Consider the following 18,190-nt stretch of genomic DNA (forward strand, 5'->3'; position numbering starts at 1 on the left):
CCTACGGCAGGACAGTCAGTTCTAGGCGGGCTGTCTCACCCAAAATCACCTAAGCAGACACAGGGGGCAACATTTGGAGAGGGGCGACTCTAGGGTCCCGGAAGAGCTCCGAGTCTACCCGTCATATGGGTGCGTCCTAGCCATATCATCTGGGGGGACGAAGAAGAACATCATAATCGAGTTGTGAGGGAACTTCAGAAACAGACACAACAGTTGTGAAGACTATCCCGTAAGCACAGCAGGGAAGGACTACAACACACAAGCGCTAGAAGGTAGGCACAGATTTCCACCTGCAAAGGGAACTCTGGAGGTGCCATCGGAACGGCCGGACTCAGGTAGCCCGGTTAACCGTATTCTGGACTGAGGATCCTGAAGCCTTCAGTAAAGAGGTAAAGAGACTGCAACCTGGTGTCCTCGTTATTCACCGCGACCTACACCACATCACAACATCCTCACATTCTCGACTTTCACTGGACGCCCCTCAGCAGGGTCACGGACCGGGCCTAGCCACCGTGGCACCCCAGACCTGAGACACAGAGGCCCGGTACCGGGTGCCCCTCGGCCCTGCGGCAGTGGGGGCGCTCCAACTTGGCGTCACGAACAGGATCTACTTAAGCCTGAAGAATCAGGTCATGTGTGCCTTGGAACTGTGATTTATTGTGCTTGGACTGTGACTTATTGCAAAGACTGTGTATTGCCACTTGCCGCCAAAAGTTCCCGCCAAAGCCCGCCGCCATTGCAGCGCCACAGGGAGCGCAGGAGAAGAAAAAGGGCGTGGAGTGGGCGCAGTTAAACTGAAGGGCGCGAAAAACAATGGCCGCCCAGTCTAAATATTTCTGTACCTTGAGGACGTGTCCGTCAGCAGTCGAGATCCGCCTCCTGATTCTCAATGGTGGGCGGAGACAGTGAAAACGAAACCGCCCACGAAGGAGAGAGCGGGAAAAAGACCAGGAAGTGACCCACGTGGAGGACGTAATGGCTGACCGCTCAGACCAAGTGTGTGGGGTTGAAGCGGAAAACTCCCCCAGCTACCCGGAAGAGTGCAGCGGTCTCGTCTCCACCGCTGAAGTGGGTCTCCTGCAACTTGAGATGGAGGATTTGATTGAACAGCTCCTCCAGCTGCAGATGGAAGCCAAGGCCGCACCCCAGGAGATGTCAGCGGAGGGACCCCCGACCTCGGTTCCCGCACCGCTGATCAACTTGCTGCCGACGTCTCCACCAAGGTCACCGTCAGTGGGACCCGCCGCGAGGGAGGACGTTCCACCGGCCGATAAGCCTGCCGACCCTGCCCCGCTAGCAGAGGACCTGTTGATAGGTCCAGTTGCGGCGCCACCTCCCCCTGGGACCTATCGGCTCCAGCACCTCCTTCCCTGGGACCATGCCACAGGCATGGAGCATCTCCTGAAGCCCCCGATCTCGCCAGTCACCCTGTCAGGCACGGTCTACGGTGGTTACTCCAACTTGTACCGTGGTAAAGACCACAACCTGCACTGTTACTACCACCGCCACTGTAGTGGCCGGGAGCGTGGCCGCAGTGGTAACAGGTGCCCCGGCTGGCGTTGAAACCAAAACAGTGGCCACCCAGACCCCTGTCTGTGAGAAGGAGGCCGCGTCCTGCCCAGCCAGAAACTGAGTAAGCAAGAATGCTTCATCACTTGTATATAGTTAATTGTCCGTCTTTCTATGTGTCTTCTTGCTGCTACAACCCGACTAGGGTTAACTCTTAAAGGGATCCCTTAGTTTACCCGGGATCCCTATTTTTGCCTTTTTGCTTTTGTTTCTCGTTCATCATTGTTGAAAAGAACTGCTGGATCATGAACACTGCATGATTACAAACTTATTATAAATAGTTTGCACCTTCTTAAAGGTGCCCTCTACTGGTTTTACAAAGAAAAGGACTCTTTGTGAAGAAACTGTTCTTGGAAACAGCACCGGAGTCCTTGCTGTATACGAACTTGCAGCTTGAGAAGTTGCACTACCTCCAATAGACTTGGTCCCCTCTTAAAGGGGACGTTCACCAATAGCACTTAAAGTCGAATAATGCTTACATGTAGAAGTTATATGTAGTTAGCTAGTTAATTGTAAGAAATGTTTAATAATGTGTTAGAGAATGAGGACAGGAAGTGAACCCGTTCCAGAGTCTGACCAGTCACAATTGAAGAAAGATGGCTTTGGGATGGGCCGATACCTGAAGATTGATAAACAAAGACCAGAACAGATACTGAAGACTGCAATAAGACTCCAAGAAGGAAGAAGAAGGTGTACTCTGTGGATAGAGATGTCCGTTACGGTGAACGGCAGGGAAGAGCTGACGGCCGTGTGGATGATGTCTAGGTACCTAAGTGCGGAACTATGCTTCATTCCATCCTGAACAGTCACTAGTTATAAATGGGGTTGAGTAGGCAAATAAATCCCAACCCCAAACGTCCCTCAAATTTCATTATCGTGTTCTCGAAAACCGGGGGAATGTAGAAAGGAAGTGCTCCAAAATATATATCTTTATGTAGAGATGTGTTTAGAGATATATAATTCCCCCACATGTGCTCAGTAGCCCCCTCCTCAAGCTGGTATATCAGGTTTCATTTAGGACTTAGGGTACCGTCTCACATAACGATTTACCAACGATCACGACCAGCGATACGACCTGGCCGTGATCGTTGGTAAGTGGTTGTGTGGTCGCTGGGGAGCTGTCACACAGACCGCTCTCCAGCGACCAACGATGCCGAGGTTCGCTGGTAACCAGGGTAAACATCGGGTTACTAAGCGCAGGGCCGCGCTTAGTAACCCGATGTTTACCGTGGTTACCAGCGTAAAAGTAAAAAAAAAAAAACCGTACATACTCACCATCAGATGTCCGTCAGGTCCCTTGCCGTCTGCTTCCTACTCTGACTGAGATCCGGCCGTACAGTGAGAGCAGAGTGCAGCGGTGACGTCACCGCTGTGCTCTGCTCTCACTTTCCGGCCGGCAGACAGTCAGAGCGGGAAGCAGACGGCAAGGGACCTGACGGACATCAGATGGTGAGTATGTACGGTTTTTTTTTTTTAACTTTTACGCTGGTAACCACGGTAAACATCGGGTTACTAAGCGCGGCCCTGCGCTTAGTAACCCGATGTTTACCCTGGTTACAAGCGAACGCATCGCTGGATCGCTGTCACACACAACGATCCAGCGATGACAGCGGGAGATCCAGCGACGAAAGAAAATTCCAAACGATCTGCTACGACGTACGATTCTCAGCAGGGTCCCTGATCGCTGCTGCGTGTCAGACACAGCGATATCGTAACTATATCGCTAGAACGTCACGAATCGTGCCGTCGTAGCGATAAAAATGCCACTGTGTGACGGTACCCTTAGGCCAGTGGACAATAGACTTGTGACCTCATCCCCACACACCTGGGGCTGGACACACCTCTTCTAGCTGGACATAAAAGGCACAAGACACATGTGCTCTGCCTGTGGGGCAGGATCATGGGACAGATGAGGTAGGATCATGTAAAAGATGGAGCTGGATCTCCTGTGTATAACGGCACTTATGGTGATATTAGCATTGTATTTTTTTTTTATTATTAATGATCAGTATTGTAGTATTCAATTACTATGTGGTGGTAATATGTTGTCTGGCCATGGTGTGGCGGTATTTGTTCCTTGTATGTGCTGTTATTTGGTGGTAATATGTGGTCTGGTCATGGTGTGGTGGTATTTGTTCCTTGTATGTGGTATTATTGGTCACCATGTGTTAATATGTGATCTTGTTATGGTGGGGTTGTATTTGTCGCTTGTATGTGATATTATTCGGTCACTGTGGTGGTAATATGTGGTCTGCACATGATGTGGCGGTATTTGTTCCTTGTATATGGTATTATAGGTCACCATGTCGTGGTAATATGGTGTCTGGTCATGGTGCAGTGGTATTTGTCCCTTGTATGTGATATTATTGGTCATTTTAAAAATTGAAAAATAAATAAAAATATACCTAAATTGTATTGTGTCATGAATTACAGGGGGGATTTATTTGTATATCCCACTGCTGCCACCAATATGTCATGGATCGGGGGTGTTTGGTTGCCCCCCGTTCATCAGGGGATTTATTATATCCCACTTTCCAGTTTAGGTTTGAAACTTTCAGCTCTCTGGTGCCCCCCTTACCCTCAGGTCAGTCAGGGAACTACAGCTGGGATAAGTAATTGCCAGAAGGGCCACCTTGCTGAGTACTGGCTATTGGACATGCTGCAGTGAGGGCTATATAGCTATACCCAGATTATAAATCTCTGTCTGTCACTGTCAGAGTCTCCCAACAAGCCCAGAACACTTCACTGCCACCAGCTCCTGATTTTATTTATGGTATCGGGTTAGGAGCCAACCCAATCAGTAGGGTTGACTTAGTTCTGAGGACGTGGCAGTTTGTTTAGAGCAAGGAGAACAGACTAGTAAATATTATAGCTTTTACTCCAAAAAGAATAGGCAGTGTTTACAAAAGTATAAAAAGATGTTACAAAATGAGACAATTACAAAATGTACAAATGATTACAAAATAAAGATGGATTAAAGATTAGCTTACATGTTTGTTACAGGCCAGCCATGTGGTTTGGGGGGAAGATTCCCAAAGGCAAAGAGTCAGTCCATAGCATGGATGGTGTATGCTGTCCTCCCCAGGTCTGAACACAGTCTAAAATGAGCTTGCTATTGTTATAGCTTCCTCTGGGTGACCTCACTGGATGGGCGGAGCTATGGAGTGTACTCCCCTTTCCAAAAGGACTCAAAACTTAGTAACACCTTATTAACTCCATATCTCTGGGTGGAAACCTCACTGAGCGATGGCGGATCCATGATTGCTCTTGTTCTGGAATTAGTTTTCTATTAAGCCTAAACATAAAGTGGCTGTATGACCCGGTTAAGTAGTAATCCATTTCTCAGATTCTGCTGGTTCTGGAGCTTAGAAAGCTCCACCACAGGGTGGTGGTTTTACCGAGGCACATGCCAAAAATGTAGTTCTCATTAATCGGTGCTATGATATTTAAGTTTGCAAAGACAAAGAAAACGTGCTTCCGGCATTCAGATTTAGCTGGTCACAGGACTGCTCTTTGTTCTAGCTCAGCACACACTAGGGTCTCATGTTCCGGCAGGAGAGAGGGAGCGGGTGGCAGACGGGTAGAAAAGAAAAGCTGACTTGTGTAGGGAGAAGGGGGTATGCGGGGGATCAAAGATCATATGGTAGGTGCCACAGAAGAAATGAAGTGAAGAGAAAGTATGAATAAAAACAATATATTTATGAAAATTTTCTTAAAAGATTTTTTTTGTATATAAAACAATGATATAGACAGACAATGGGGAACGGAAACCTCCAAATACCAAGGGAGACTTGTATGCCTTATACAAAAAAAACAAGACTCTGGTGGAATAGAGCAACGTTGGAAAATTACATGGATAATCAGATAATCCCCAGAGGACTAAGTACAGCTATACCCTTCCTTTGAATTAGAGGATGATGTTCTTATCAAGAGATGGATTTCAGCAGCCACTACATGTTCCCTGGATTTCATCCAGATTATCATTGACAAAAATACTCTGTCACTACAATCCATAGACTCTGAGATTGAAGATTATGAAAAACAACTTGTGAAAGATGTTCCTGTTGATTTCAGTCATGATTTTATCCAAGTTATCAACAAGGATGTAGACAAATGGGAAAATGAGGTTTGCCAAAATAAAATTAAAAAATTTCAGAGAGATACCAATGATTACGATACTGATAAATCTACCGATGGCAAATTAAGAGACAAAATCCCCCTAAATCAAGCGACCGGAAAAAAACTAAATCCACCCATCAGAGAAGCCCCTCTGTGAGTTCAGCTATATCAAGTTCGGATAACAACACCTCTTTAAGCGAGGGTAAAAATGTGGCTGGTGAAACTTCGAGGAGATTGCCTGACATCTTTACTAGGTCCAAAGCCCTCCGTACACAGGGAGATCAACTGAAGGTAATCAACCTGTCTAAACATGCGCTATCTATGGCGGAGGTGAGCCTTCTGGAGAGGGGTCTGACCTTCTCGCCCACATGCCAGTTGGATACCTTCACTGCGGTGAAGGATCTACACCTCTTCTCCAGGAAGCTCATCCTCAAAAAACTCCACTATAAAAATGACACAAATGATACCTTCTCCACAGTGGAAGAAAGGGAAGCGTTAAGAAATTTGGAAGAACTTCTACAGGAAAATGCACCATCTCAGGTAAGTAACTTTCCACATAAATTATTTAATAAATCACAAAAATTTCCTCCCATAAACACATGCTCAGCCATAGAGGTTTTGACCAAGGTTCTCACTACAGGAATCGAAGCCTTGGCTCAAAAACCACTTTGGACCTCCAATTTTAAAAAAAAAAAAAAGAGAAACAAGCGCTGGTCCACCTACAATCCCTCAAAGATGTAGTTTTCAAACCAGCGGATAAGGGGGGCAATCTAGTGATCTGGCCAGTTAACATGTATGAAAAACAGGCATATAAACTATTGAATGCCCCCCTTTGCTATAAGAAACTGTCATTCAATCCCCTTACTAAATATCAAGCAGATCTTTTGGACATAATAGAAAAAGCCTTTGAAAAGGGTATTGTCACCAAAAAAAGGTGGAATCAATTCAAAAATCTCCATCCAAAACTTCTTACCCTGTACTTGATTCCCAAACTTCATAAAGACCCATTGGACCCGCCTGGAAGACCAATTATCTCCGGCAATGGTGGCTTATGTCAGATTATCTCTGACTTCATTGACTTTTACTTAAAACACCTAGTTTCCACTTTACCATCCTACATCCAAGATACCACGTTGGGCCTTCAAAAACTTAATAACCTTTGCCTGGAAGACCACATGCTCATGGTAACTGCTGATGTGGAGGCATTATACACCTCTATTCGGCATGAGGATGGCCTCAAGGCAGTAGCTTGGTATCTTCAAACCAGCAATTTGGATCCAGAACTGACCAACTTAATTCTAACTCTCTTGAAATTTGTTCTCACACACAATATCTTCATTTTCAATAAACACGTTTACTTACAGACACAGGGTGCCGCCATGGGGGCCTCATGTGCCCCCTCATATGCTAACCTCTTTTTAGGAGCATGGGAAAGAGAAATCTTCCAGGGGGATACTATCCCCGAAATACAGGGTTGGATAAGATACATCGACGATGTATGGTTCGTATGGGAGGGAACCGTGGATGATCTCCATAGATTAATGGCCAAATTAAATAAAAACAACTCCAACATCCTGTTGACATATAAATATGGGGGAGACCTGGAATTCCTTGATATCAATATAAACGTCTCGATGGGGGGCAGAATTAACACCAATCTATATAGAAAACCTACAGCCACCAACTCCCTGCTACATGCCACTTCCTCCCACCATCAAAGGCATTCCCGTTGGCCAATTTCTTAGGGCAAAGAGAATCTGCTCTGAAACCTCCAATTTTGAGGATCAAGCAGCTGATCTCACTAAGAGATTCCTAAATTGAGGATACAGCAAATGGAGCATAAAAACGGGTATAGAAGGGCTAAAAATACTCCTATGGAACAACTCCTTTACTCTTCTAAAAAACAACAAGATAATAGTAACCAAGTGAGATATATCTCTACATACAGCAACCGTTGCAATGACATAAAATCAGTCTTCCACAAACATTGGAATATGCTCATGATGGACCCCATATTACGGAAAGTTCTTCCTCCCTTTCCTTCCATGGTAGCAAAGAGGAGCCGTAGCTTAAGAGATTTACTAGTACACAGCCATTATGACCCGATTCCAAAATCCATAACTCAGCCTCTAAAAAATGTTTTTTTCCCCTGTTTTTATTGCAAAGCATGTTTGAACATGAGGATGGCATACTCCTTTAGCAACTCTGATGGCTCTAAGAATTTTGATATAAGAAAACATCTCACTTGCTCCTCACAGGGGGTCATCTATCATGCCATGTGTTCATGTAAACTAATATATATTGGATTGACTACTCGAGAGGTCAAAATCCGAGTACGGGAAGATATTCGGGATATTGAAAAAGCCAAAATAACTAATGACCTATCCCTTTTAAAAACAATAACCCGTCATTTCAAAAACCACCATGACTGTAATTCCAAAGGCTTCCTTTTCAAAGCAATTGATCAAATCAACCTAGGCACACACAGTGGCGACTTGGCCAAATCATTAGCACAATTAGAAAGCAAATGGATATATCGCTTGGATACGGTCACCCCTCGTGGCCTTAATGAGAATTTTGGCTTCATTTCTTTCTTGTAACTGCTCATCGTTCCTTGGATTGTTTTTTAAGGTGTTTTTAACTTTCCATTTTAAAATTGTCTCTTTATTCAGTTTTCAATAATAAGTTTTCACTCATTTATAGATCCATTCATAAATCGGTGCTAATTTCTGGTGAAGTATGCTCTCTGGTGGCGCTATCTTGATACCTTGGAGATAGTCCGGGCAAATATACCTCTATGGCTTTTTTTGAATCGGTGAAGTCTTCCCTCTATGGACTATGGCTCTTGCTATTTTTAGGATCTCCTTGTACCTATTTATTCGTTTTTTTACTGATGAAGATTAGTGTTGAGCATTCCGATACCGCAAGTATCGGGTATCGGCCGATACTTGCGGGTATCGGAATTCCGATTCCTGAGATCCGATACTTTTGTGGTATCGGGTATCGGTATCGAAACAACATTAATGTGTAAAAGAAAGAATTAAAATAAAAAATATTGCTATACTCACCTCTCCGACGCAGCCTGCACCTTACCGAGGGAACCGGCAGCGTTGTTTGCTTAAAATTCGCGCTTTAACTTCCTTAAGTGAAGTCCCGGCTTGTGATTGGTCGCGCGCCGCCCATGTGGCTGCGACGCGACCAATCACAGCAAGCCGTGACGTAATTTCAGGTCCTTCAGGATTTTAAAATTACGTTCCGGCGTTGTGATTGGTCGCGTCGCGGTCACATGGGCGACGCGACCAATCACAAGCCGTGACGTCACGGGAGGCAGGAGACGCGCGCATTTTAAAATGCGCGCGTGTCCAGCCTCCCGTGACGTCACGGCTTGTGATTGGTCGCGTCGCCCATGTGACCGCGACGCGACCAATCACAACGCCGGAACGTAATTTTAAAATCCTGAAGGACCTGAAATTACGTCACGGCTTGCTGTGATTGGTCACGTCGCGGCCACATGGGCGGCGCGCGACCAATCACAAGCCGGGACTTCACTTAAGGAAGTTAAAGCGCGAATTTTAAGCAAACAACGCTGCCGGTTCCCTCGGTAAGGTGCAGGCTGCGTCGGAGAGGTGAGTATAGCAATATTTTTTATTTTAATTCTTTATTTTACACATTAATATGGTTCCCAGGGCCTGAAGGAGAGTTTCCTCTCCTTCAGACCCTGGGAACCATCAGGAATACCGTCCGATACATGAGTCCCATTGACTTGTATTGGTATCGGGTATCGGTATCGGATTAGATCCGATACTTTGCCGGTATCAGCCGATACTTTCCGATACCGATACTTTCAAGTATCGGACGGTATCGCTCAACACTAATGAAGATATTTTTTTTCTCCACGGATTCATGGTTTTTGTCAATAATGAACTAAAAAGCACTTAACATCTTCAAGTATATATTATTGAGGGAGGATGGGGATGAGATATATACATATAATTTTCTGATGGCGGTATGGTTTAGTAGTGAGTAATCCTGTATTATTTATTTTCCATATTTTCTTTTCCCATAAGCACTATTGGGTTCTGAACTATTATGGTGGTTTACAGATGTTCTTTGCTTAGCTTATAAAGTGCTTGCCACATTCTTGCAGCTCTACACTTATACACTCACTATATTTGACACTATAGTTCATAACTTATTCATCTCAATACGCTTTTTAATTATAATTTTTTCACCTTCGTTGATATTTACAACGCACATTTCTCATCTCTTATCATTTTCACCCTTGTATATATTTACATGTATATTTCCAGTAACCAAACTAGTTTTAGCACCTTCAATTAACTGTCTGATAGTCCTATAGCACTACCTTTTAAGATGCTTTCCCCCTTATACACTGTAGCTATCGGCTCATTGCGCATGCGCCAGTTATTTTCCTGGCCGATTTATGTGCTCCTTGTGCACACACATAACTTATTCACAGCACTCTATACACGCCCTCTCCATACCTAGCCCGGCCCCCCCATCTCTCCCTTCCTTTTCAGTGCTTTAGAAAGGGTTATTTACCATGCAAGTGCCCATCTTTATGCTGGGTTTTCAAATTGCCTGCACTGCGCATGACCTCTTCGCCCTCCATTCATTGCAGCCACCAGTCCTTTGCGCATGTGCCCATTACTACCCTGGTTGGTCCATGAGCCACTTGCGCACGCGCAGGTTCCGTGTATCCCCTCTGACTTCTGGAGGCGCCGACACACGTGACTGCAGTGCGTTCCACGGTGCGCTGCTCCGGAAGTCCCCTTGGCAAGGTGGGACGGCCCTGTATGCGCACGCTAAATTTGAGCCCACTGGACCTCCCCTTCCTTATTTTGCACCCTATTACACACTATATAAACACTCCTGACACCGATTAAAACTATCCATGCCCCTTTTTGGAAGAAGCTAATTGCAAAACGGTGCTTGTTGGGCGTAGGGGAGCCTTGACAGCACTCTGACCACAGCGCACAGATCCGGAACATCTAGTAACTGCACCAGCAGGTAATTTACTTTCCTTGTGCTCTATATTCTTCCACTGTGCAACAATTAGGTAGTATAGTGCTCTTATCACTTCCCAGGTATTCATAGCAAGCAATGTTGCTTTTCTGGGTACATCTGCCTCTCTGTTGCTACATGTGGTAAACATAGCACTTCTATATAACACATTATAGATTATATACAGCTCTGTGCGCTGCACACTATTTGGCACACCTTTCTGAGCTATAAAGCAATCAAGATCTGTATTATTTGAGCTCATTGCACCTTTTGGTATTGTGCTGTACAAGTCTCCCTTGGTATTTGGAGGTTTCCGTTCCCCCATTGTCTGTCTTTATCATTGTTTTATATACAAAAAAAAAAATTTAGAAAATTTTCATAAATAAATATATATATTGTTTTTATTCATACTTTCTCTTCACTTCTTTTCTTCTGTGGCACCTACCATATGAGAATGTGTTTTGACATAATGTTGGAGTGACTTAGCCGCTGCTAAACATAGGACTATGGGAATAAGGGGGATCAAAGATGCAGCATGTGTCTGCAAAGGGCTTTGGTTGTATGTCAGAAAAGTTCAGGAAGTATACTCAGAATATGGCAAATTTATATTATCGTGACAAATGGATATTTTAACAAATGATTAATAGGATAGAGTAGAGTAGAGCTCGGCCAGAAGAGTTTACCTTGTCGTTTTGGCAGCTTAAAATATCTTTTAGCCAAAGCAAAAGCTGCTGGCTATATGTGTGATCTGGTGATGGGAACTGTTGATCTGTGACTGGTGAGAATTGCAGTTTTTCCAAGACAGAGCGGTGGAACTGTGGATAGTTCGAGGGGTGGAGCCTGGGTGGAGTCTCAAGGGGGCCCCATAAATTTTCCAGTATGGGGCCCCGAAATTCCTAGTGGCAGCCCTGCCCACCAGAGTCGGACCACAACGGCTGTGCTGTGTGCCTTTAATTAAATGTGTGCGCTGCCGTCACTCTGTACCTGGCTCCTCCTAGCTCCTACTTTCTAGTCCTGCACTGCTCCCGGCTGAACTCTCTGACTGGATTTGCATAAGGATGCCATGCCTCCTGGCTGACTTAGCTTTCCAGCCAGAGAGAGCAGTGTATGCTGGGCCCGGCTGGAAGTAGTTGCACATGCAGGGGCGACACTGCACTTTTAATTGTGCTTGTGTGTCGCCCTGTCATTACTAGCAGACACAGCCGCACTGCAAGCCGCCATGTCTGCTGAAGTGACCGCACACAAACACTGGGGGAGCAGCCCAGGCCCCGATGGCGAGTGAGCCCCTCTGATGGTCCAGGGCCATATCTGTGACTGTGACGTCCTGCACTACCACATGCCTGAGGAGCTGGATGGGACACACACAGGCTGGGCGCAGGTGAGCAGGTACGGACTGGGACAGAAATTCAGTCCTGGCATTTGAAATCACACAGGCCCATGCTGTCCCCACCCCCAAATCCCAGGTGGGATATATTACTAATATTACTCTTCCTGGAGGAAATTTATTTTTAATATTTCTAATAATATCAATAATATTGCTATATAAGATTAAATAATTATAATATCAAAGTAGTAATATTGCAGTATTACAGACAAATACCAACAAACCATGACCAAATATTACGAGTATATACAGTATTAATTTTTGACCAGGCCAAATTTTTTAAATCTGACCAGTGTCCCTTTATGTGGTAATAACTCTGGAATGCTTCAATAAATCAAAGTGATTTTGAGAAAGTATTTTCGTGACACATAATAATTTATGATAATAGTAAATTTAGGTAGATATGTTTTGTGTTTATTTACAAAAAATATCAGAAATTTGACAAAAATGTAACAAAAAATTGCAATTTTCAAACTTTGAATAATTATCCCTTTAATCCAGATAGTCATACCACAGAAAAACATTAATAAATAACATTTCCCGCATGTCGGGTTTACATCAGCACCATTTGTAAAATGTTATTTTATTTTGTTAGCATTTTAGGAGGTTTAAAAATGTTGCAGCAATTTTTCATTTTTTTCCAAGGAAGTTTACAAAATGTGTTTTTTAGAGACCTTATCCATGTTTGAACTGACTTTGAGGGTCCTATACATTGGAAAACTCCCCAAAGTGATACCATTTTAAAAACAAGCATCCCCTGACATATTGAAAACTGCTGTCATGTAGTTTATTAACTGTTCAGGTGATTTTCAGGAATTAATGCAACGGAATGAAAAGTGTATTTTCACCATATAAATGTCACTAACTTCTGAACAGGCCACTGTAGCCAGCAGACTCTTAGGCCGCTATTTGGTTGTGAATTGCCATGGCAAACATCAGGACCACACAATCGTGATATCAGGGTGCTGATGGGGAAAAAGCGGAAGCCCCCACACTCTTTTAACCATTTATATGATGTAGTCACTATTGACAGCAGCATCTAAGGGTTTAAACAGATCTGGACGATGCTGACACTGATCTAGGCTGATCCCATGCTGTTCAAGTTAAACCACTGCACATGATCACCAACTCCCAGCGCCAGTGCCAGAGAATCCCCACAGCGAGCAAGCTCTGTGAGGATTCAGAAGTCCACAGTCACTGTAGACTTTAACTTCAAGTTTCGACAACTACATTTACCAAAACCCCTGTCCTAAGACTGACATCACCACAATACAGTGACCATATAATGGTAATATTAGTTTTACACCAGTGCTCTGCAGACCATATATGTGTATATTGTGCAGGTTCTCACCAGGGACCTTCTCACTGATTTGTTGTCCAATCACATCACAGTCAAAGGAAAGCATATTTCACAACATTTAAATTTAAGAAACATAGAAGGAAATGTATTGCAGCACTTAGACACTTATTTTGCACCTACTGAAGCTTCTAAGTGATCTCACTCACTATGATACCCCTTTCACGACCCCCGCAGAGTATTATGCCCTACAAAGTATGATTGCCCCACAAACCTTACATAAAGCAAGATGCCCCACAACAACCCACACAGTAAGATTGTCACCACAGTCTCTCATACAGTATGGTATCCACCACAGCCCCCAATATACAGTATGAGAGCATTACAGACCCTCACACAGTATGATGTCCACTACAGGACCCTATATAAAGTGTGATATTCACCAAAGGTACCCATAAACTATGAGGAATCCACAACCCCCATACAGTATAATTTCCCCCATAACCATCCCATACAGTATGATGGTCACCACAGCCCTCAACATAGTGCAATGTACCCAATAGACCTCCAGGCAGTATAATATCCACCACAGCCACCCCACACAGTATGTTGTCCACCACAACCACCCTACACAGTAAGATAGTCCCCCCACAGCCACCCCACACAGTATGATAGATCACCTATATACTATGAAGATCCCCCACAGCCCCAATACTGTATGATGGCCCCCCATAGCCCCCTATATAGTATGATGGTCCACATCTCAACCCCCTATATAATATGATGGTCCACCTCACAGCCCCCATATAGTATGATGGTCCCCCCAACACTCCATCCATTTAGTATGACGGGACACCTCATAGCTCCTCATACATTATGATGATAAACCTCACAACCCCTATATAGTTTGATGGTACCGACTACAACCCCCCATATTGTATGATGGTTCATCACATACAGTAGCTCATTATATAGTATGATGGTCCACCTCACAGCCCCCCATATAGTATGATGGTCCCTCCAACGGCCCACTATATGGTATGGTTGCACACATTACAGCACCCTATGTAGTATGATGGTCCACATCACAGCCCCTTATATAGTATGATGGTCTACATCACAGTCCCCTACAGTATTATGGTCCACCTCACAGCAATATGGTGGTCCACCTCAGAGCCTCTCATATAGTATGATGGTCTCCCCAGCACCCCACACATTTAGTATGATGGTACACCTCACAGCTCCCTATATATTATGATGGTACCCCCAACAACCCACCATATGGTATGATGGTCCACATCACAGCCCTTTGTATAGTATAATGGTCCACATCACAGCCCCTCATATAGTATGTTGGTCCCTCCAACAGCCTCTCATATAGTATTATGGTTCCCCCAACATCCCCTCATATAGTATGATGGTACATCCCACAGCTTCTTATATATTTTGACGGTTCACCTCACAGTCCCCAATATAGTATGATGGTCGACCCCACAGTCCCTTATATACTATGATGGTCCAATTCACAGTACCCTATGTAGTGTGATGGTCCCCCACAAACGAAGAAAAAATCCCTATACTCACCTAATTCAGACAACTTATCCTCAACAGCGTCTGACTCCTCTTCTATACATTCTCATAGTGGATGCTGGCGGCACAATGCAGAAACATCATTGCACCACCAATGTCCTATGTTGGTGCTGGCCTCTGGCAGGTCGCAGACAGAAGGGACCTCCGCGACCTTCTGGGCAAAGTGATGGAGCCATCTACTTTGTGCTCTGTCACAACTGTTAAACAGTATAAGCATCTTGAGGATGCAGATTCTGATAACAATGTAGCAGACAAGGTGGCCCATGACCAGACAGGCCCTTCTGGCATTTGCCAGAATTGCCAGATGGCCAGTCCGGCCCTGCAGGTGAGTAAAGCTTATTGCAAGCTTCCCCAATCCCCATATTAAAAATATTTCTAATGTGTGTACATGTATGATGTGAATATCTGTGTATGTCAGTGTAGGGGGTGTACCAGGACCAGGGGCCACTGTGTGATAAGATAGGAGGATTTCCTGGTTGAAGAGCAGAGAAGCTTGGGAGCTGTACAGCTCAGGAGGGCCCGAGTGCCCAGACCGTCCCGACGGGCTTAATGCTAAGGACCGCACAGTGACCATGAAATCTTCCAAGGGAAAAGCCCAGATATCCAGGGACAGCAGGCCAGATCAGCAGCAGAGCAGCAGCATTGATAGCATTAGTAAGAATTGGAGCTGCACGAGAAGTCACAGTAGTAACGAAAGGCAGGTCGCTCACCATGTGGCGGATCATCGCATGGGCTGATGTCCTCAGATCTGTGCAAAACGGCTAAGGGAACCCTCAAGCACAAAGAGTCTGAAAAGGGAGGATGCTGAGGAACCGTATGATATGCTCCGTCCCGGGCACATGCTGTGTGACAAGGAGAAGAGTAAAGAGAAAGAGAAAGAAATGTGGAATGTGGAATCTGTTGTTGATGCTGTTATGAAAATAGATGTGCTGTGAAAACATGAAAGTAAAGTTTTGCCTTTGAAGTTTGAAACGGACTCTGTGTCTTTAAATGGAGCAACAGCAACAGTGGAACTTCAGCCAGCCCAATGGGACCCCGATGAAACAGAGGGTAAATTGGAAGGTATGCTCCAGTGGGGACACTTTATTTATGTGAAGGGAGACCAGGGCACGCTAACACATGACTACGGCCCTGTCTCTGCCCCTCACACTTAGCATAGTGTGACAGGATCCCGTAACTGTGCCGTGTGGGAATGCTGTAGAAGTTGATGTGACCAGAAATAGTAACAATGAAGATGTTGCAGATGTTACTGAAAAACTGGATGTGACTGATATACTAGACATGTCTTGAACCTCGAGTGTGACTGACATTGTGATGGAAAAGATGGTGGCTCTAAAGATGGCGGGGGTTTGCGCCAACAGGGAGAACGACAACTATGAATTCACCCTTCGTGGGCGTGACCCCCAGGTATGGTGCGAAAATCTGTCCCACCCATGGAGGGTGCGCTGCAGGAGGAGAAGGCCTCTCCCTCTTACCCATACTACTAGGAAATGGGTGGAGTGGCCGGAATTGACCTCACCCTGGAACAGGTGGGGCCCACAAGAAAACCCTGCGTGCTGCTGTGTGGTGCCATTATGAGACACAGCACTGGCAGCGAAGCACCACTCCTGCACTCGTCACTGCGGGGGCGTAGGCCGCATAGAGTGGAAGTGGCAGCAAGAGGAAGAGAGAGCCCGACCTAGGCAACAGAAAGATGCTGCTGCTGAAATGTTCCCAATACCTGCAGAGGAGAGTTTCCGGCGGCTGTCAGGGCCGTAACACCGTCCACAGGAACTGTTGCCGGACCGGAAGTAAAGGCCGAGCCGGAGCCATGAGTCTCGGAAACGGAACTTTAACGATGACCAGAGAAGGAATATCATCAGTGGGAATTGAAGCATCGGGAAGTGGAACCCCTTTGCTCAGAGCCAGTTCTCCACCAACAGTGGGGACCGGAACCAGTGACAGCCTCGGAGGAGCCTGAACCGGAAGTGATGGTCCAGCCGGGACTTTGTCATCTGAAGCCCGAGCGTGCAGCGGCATCCACGGAGGGATCCACCAATCATGGGATGGGTTCGGCCAGACCACTGAGGACAACAGCGGTGAGTGTACCTCGGCCCTTGACACTGTGGCCTTCTACTCCACCAGGCCAGATTGTCCCTCGGCTTCCAGTTTAGGGGAACGAGTCTCTTGATCCGTCCCGCAGCTATTGGAAACGGGAGACCAGGCCCACGTCTGGTGCAGGCATAGAGCTAGGCACTTCCAATTTCTGCAAGACTGTGGAGGGCCCATTCCCATCTTCTGGTCAGTCCGCTTGGATTACAGGCATTATTGCAGAAAAGAAACCGCGGGAGAAGGAAATCTGGGCCCACCTGCGCCAACACGGAGAAAGCGCTATGACTGGGCGCCGCTCTCGCTGGCAGTTGGTCCACACCAACATTGATCAAGGATACTGCTTTATACGAGAGGCAGGCACTAATGATAGGGCTTATGTCAATGCTGCTACTAACAAGTTCAGGAGACCACTAGTAGAAGGGGACTGGGTCTCCTTCTTCAAAGAGGACTTCCCTAGGGACTATTTTGCGGTGGAAGGTATGCTGCAGTGGGGACACTTTATTTATGTGAAGGGAGACCAGGGCACGCTAATGCATATGTTCTCGGCCATGACTTCGGCCCTGTCTCTGCCCCTCACATCAGCGTGTATGACTGTGTTCAAATATGTGTGTATGGCCGGCGTCACACTAGCGAGTTTTACGGACGTATGAGCGCATAAACTACGTCCGTAAAATACGCATTACACATGGCCCAATGATTCTCTATGGCCCAGCTCCTATCTGCCGTATATTACGCATCCGTAATATACGGTCTTGTACGGCCGTAGAAAATAGCAGCATGCTGCGTTTGACACCGTATTGGGCAAAAAAATCGCCCATGAAAGTCTATGGGGGCGAGAAAAATATGGATTCCACATGGACCAGCAGTGTGACTTGCGAGAAATACGCAGCGGTGTTAGTGAAAAGCCGGTAATTCAATTGCCAGCTTTTCATTTCTCCTTCACAAACCCGACAGGATATGAGACATGGTTTACATACAGTAAACCATCTCATATCCCTTTTTTTTTGCATATTCCACACTACTAAAGTTAGTAGTGTGTATGTGCAAAATTTGGCAGCTGTAGCTGCTAAAATAAAGGGTTAAATGGCAGAAAAAATTGGCGTGGGCTCCCGTGC

Source organism: Ranitomeya variabilis, chromosome 1, assembly GCF_051348905.1.
Source record: "Ranitomeya variabilis isolate aRanVar5 chromosome 1, aRanVar5.hap1, whole genome shotgun sequence".
NCBI lineage: Eukaryota > Metazoa > Chordata > Amphibia > Anura > Dendrobatidae > Ranitomeya > Ranitomeya variabilis.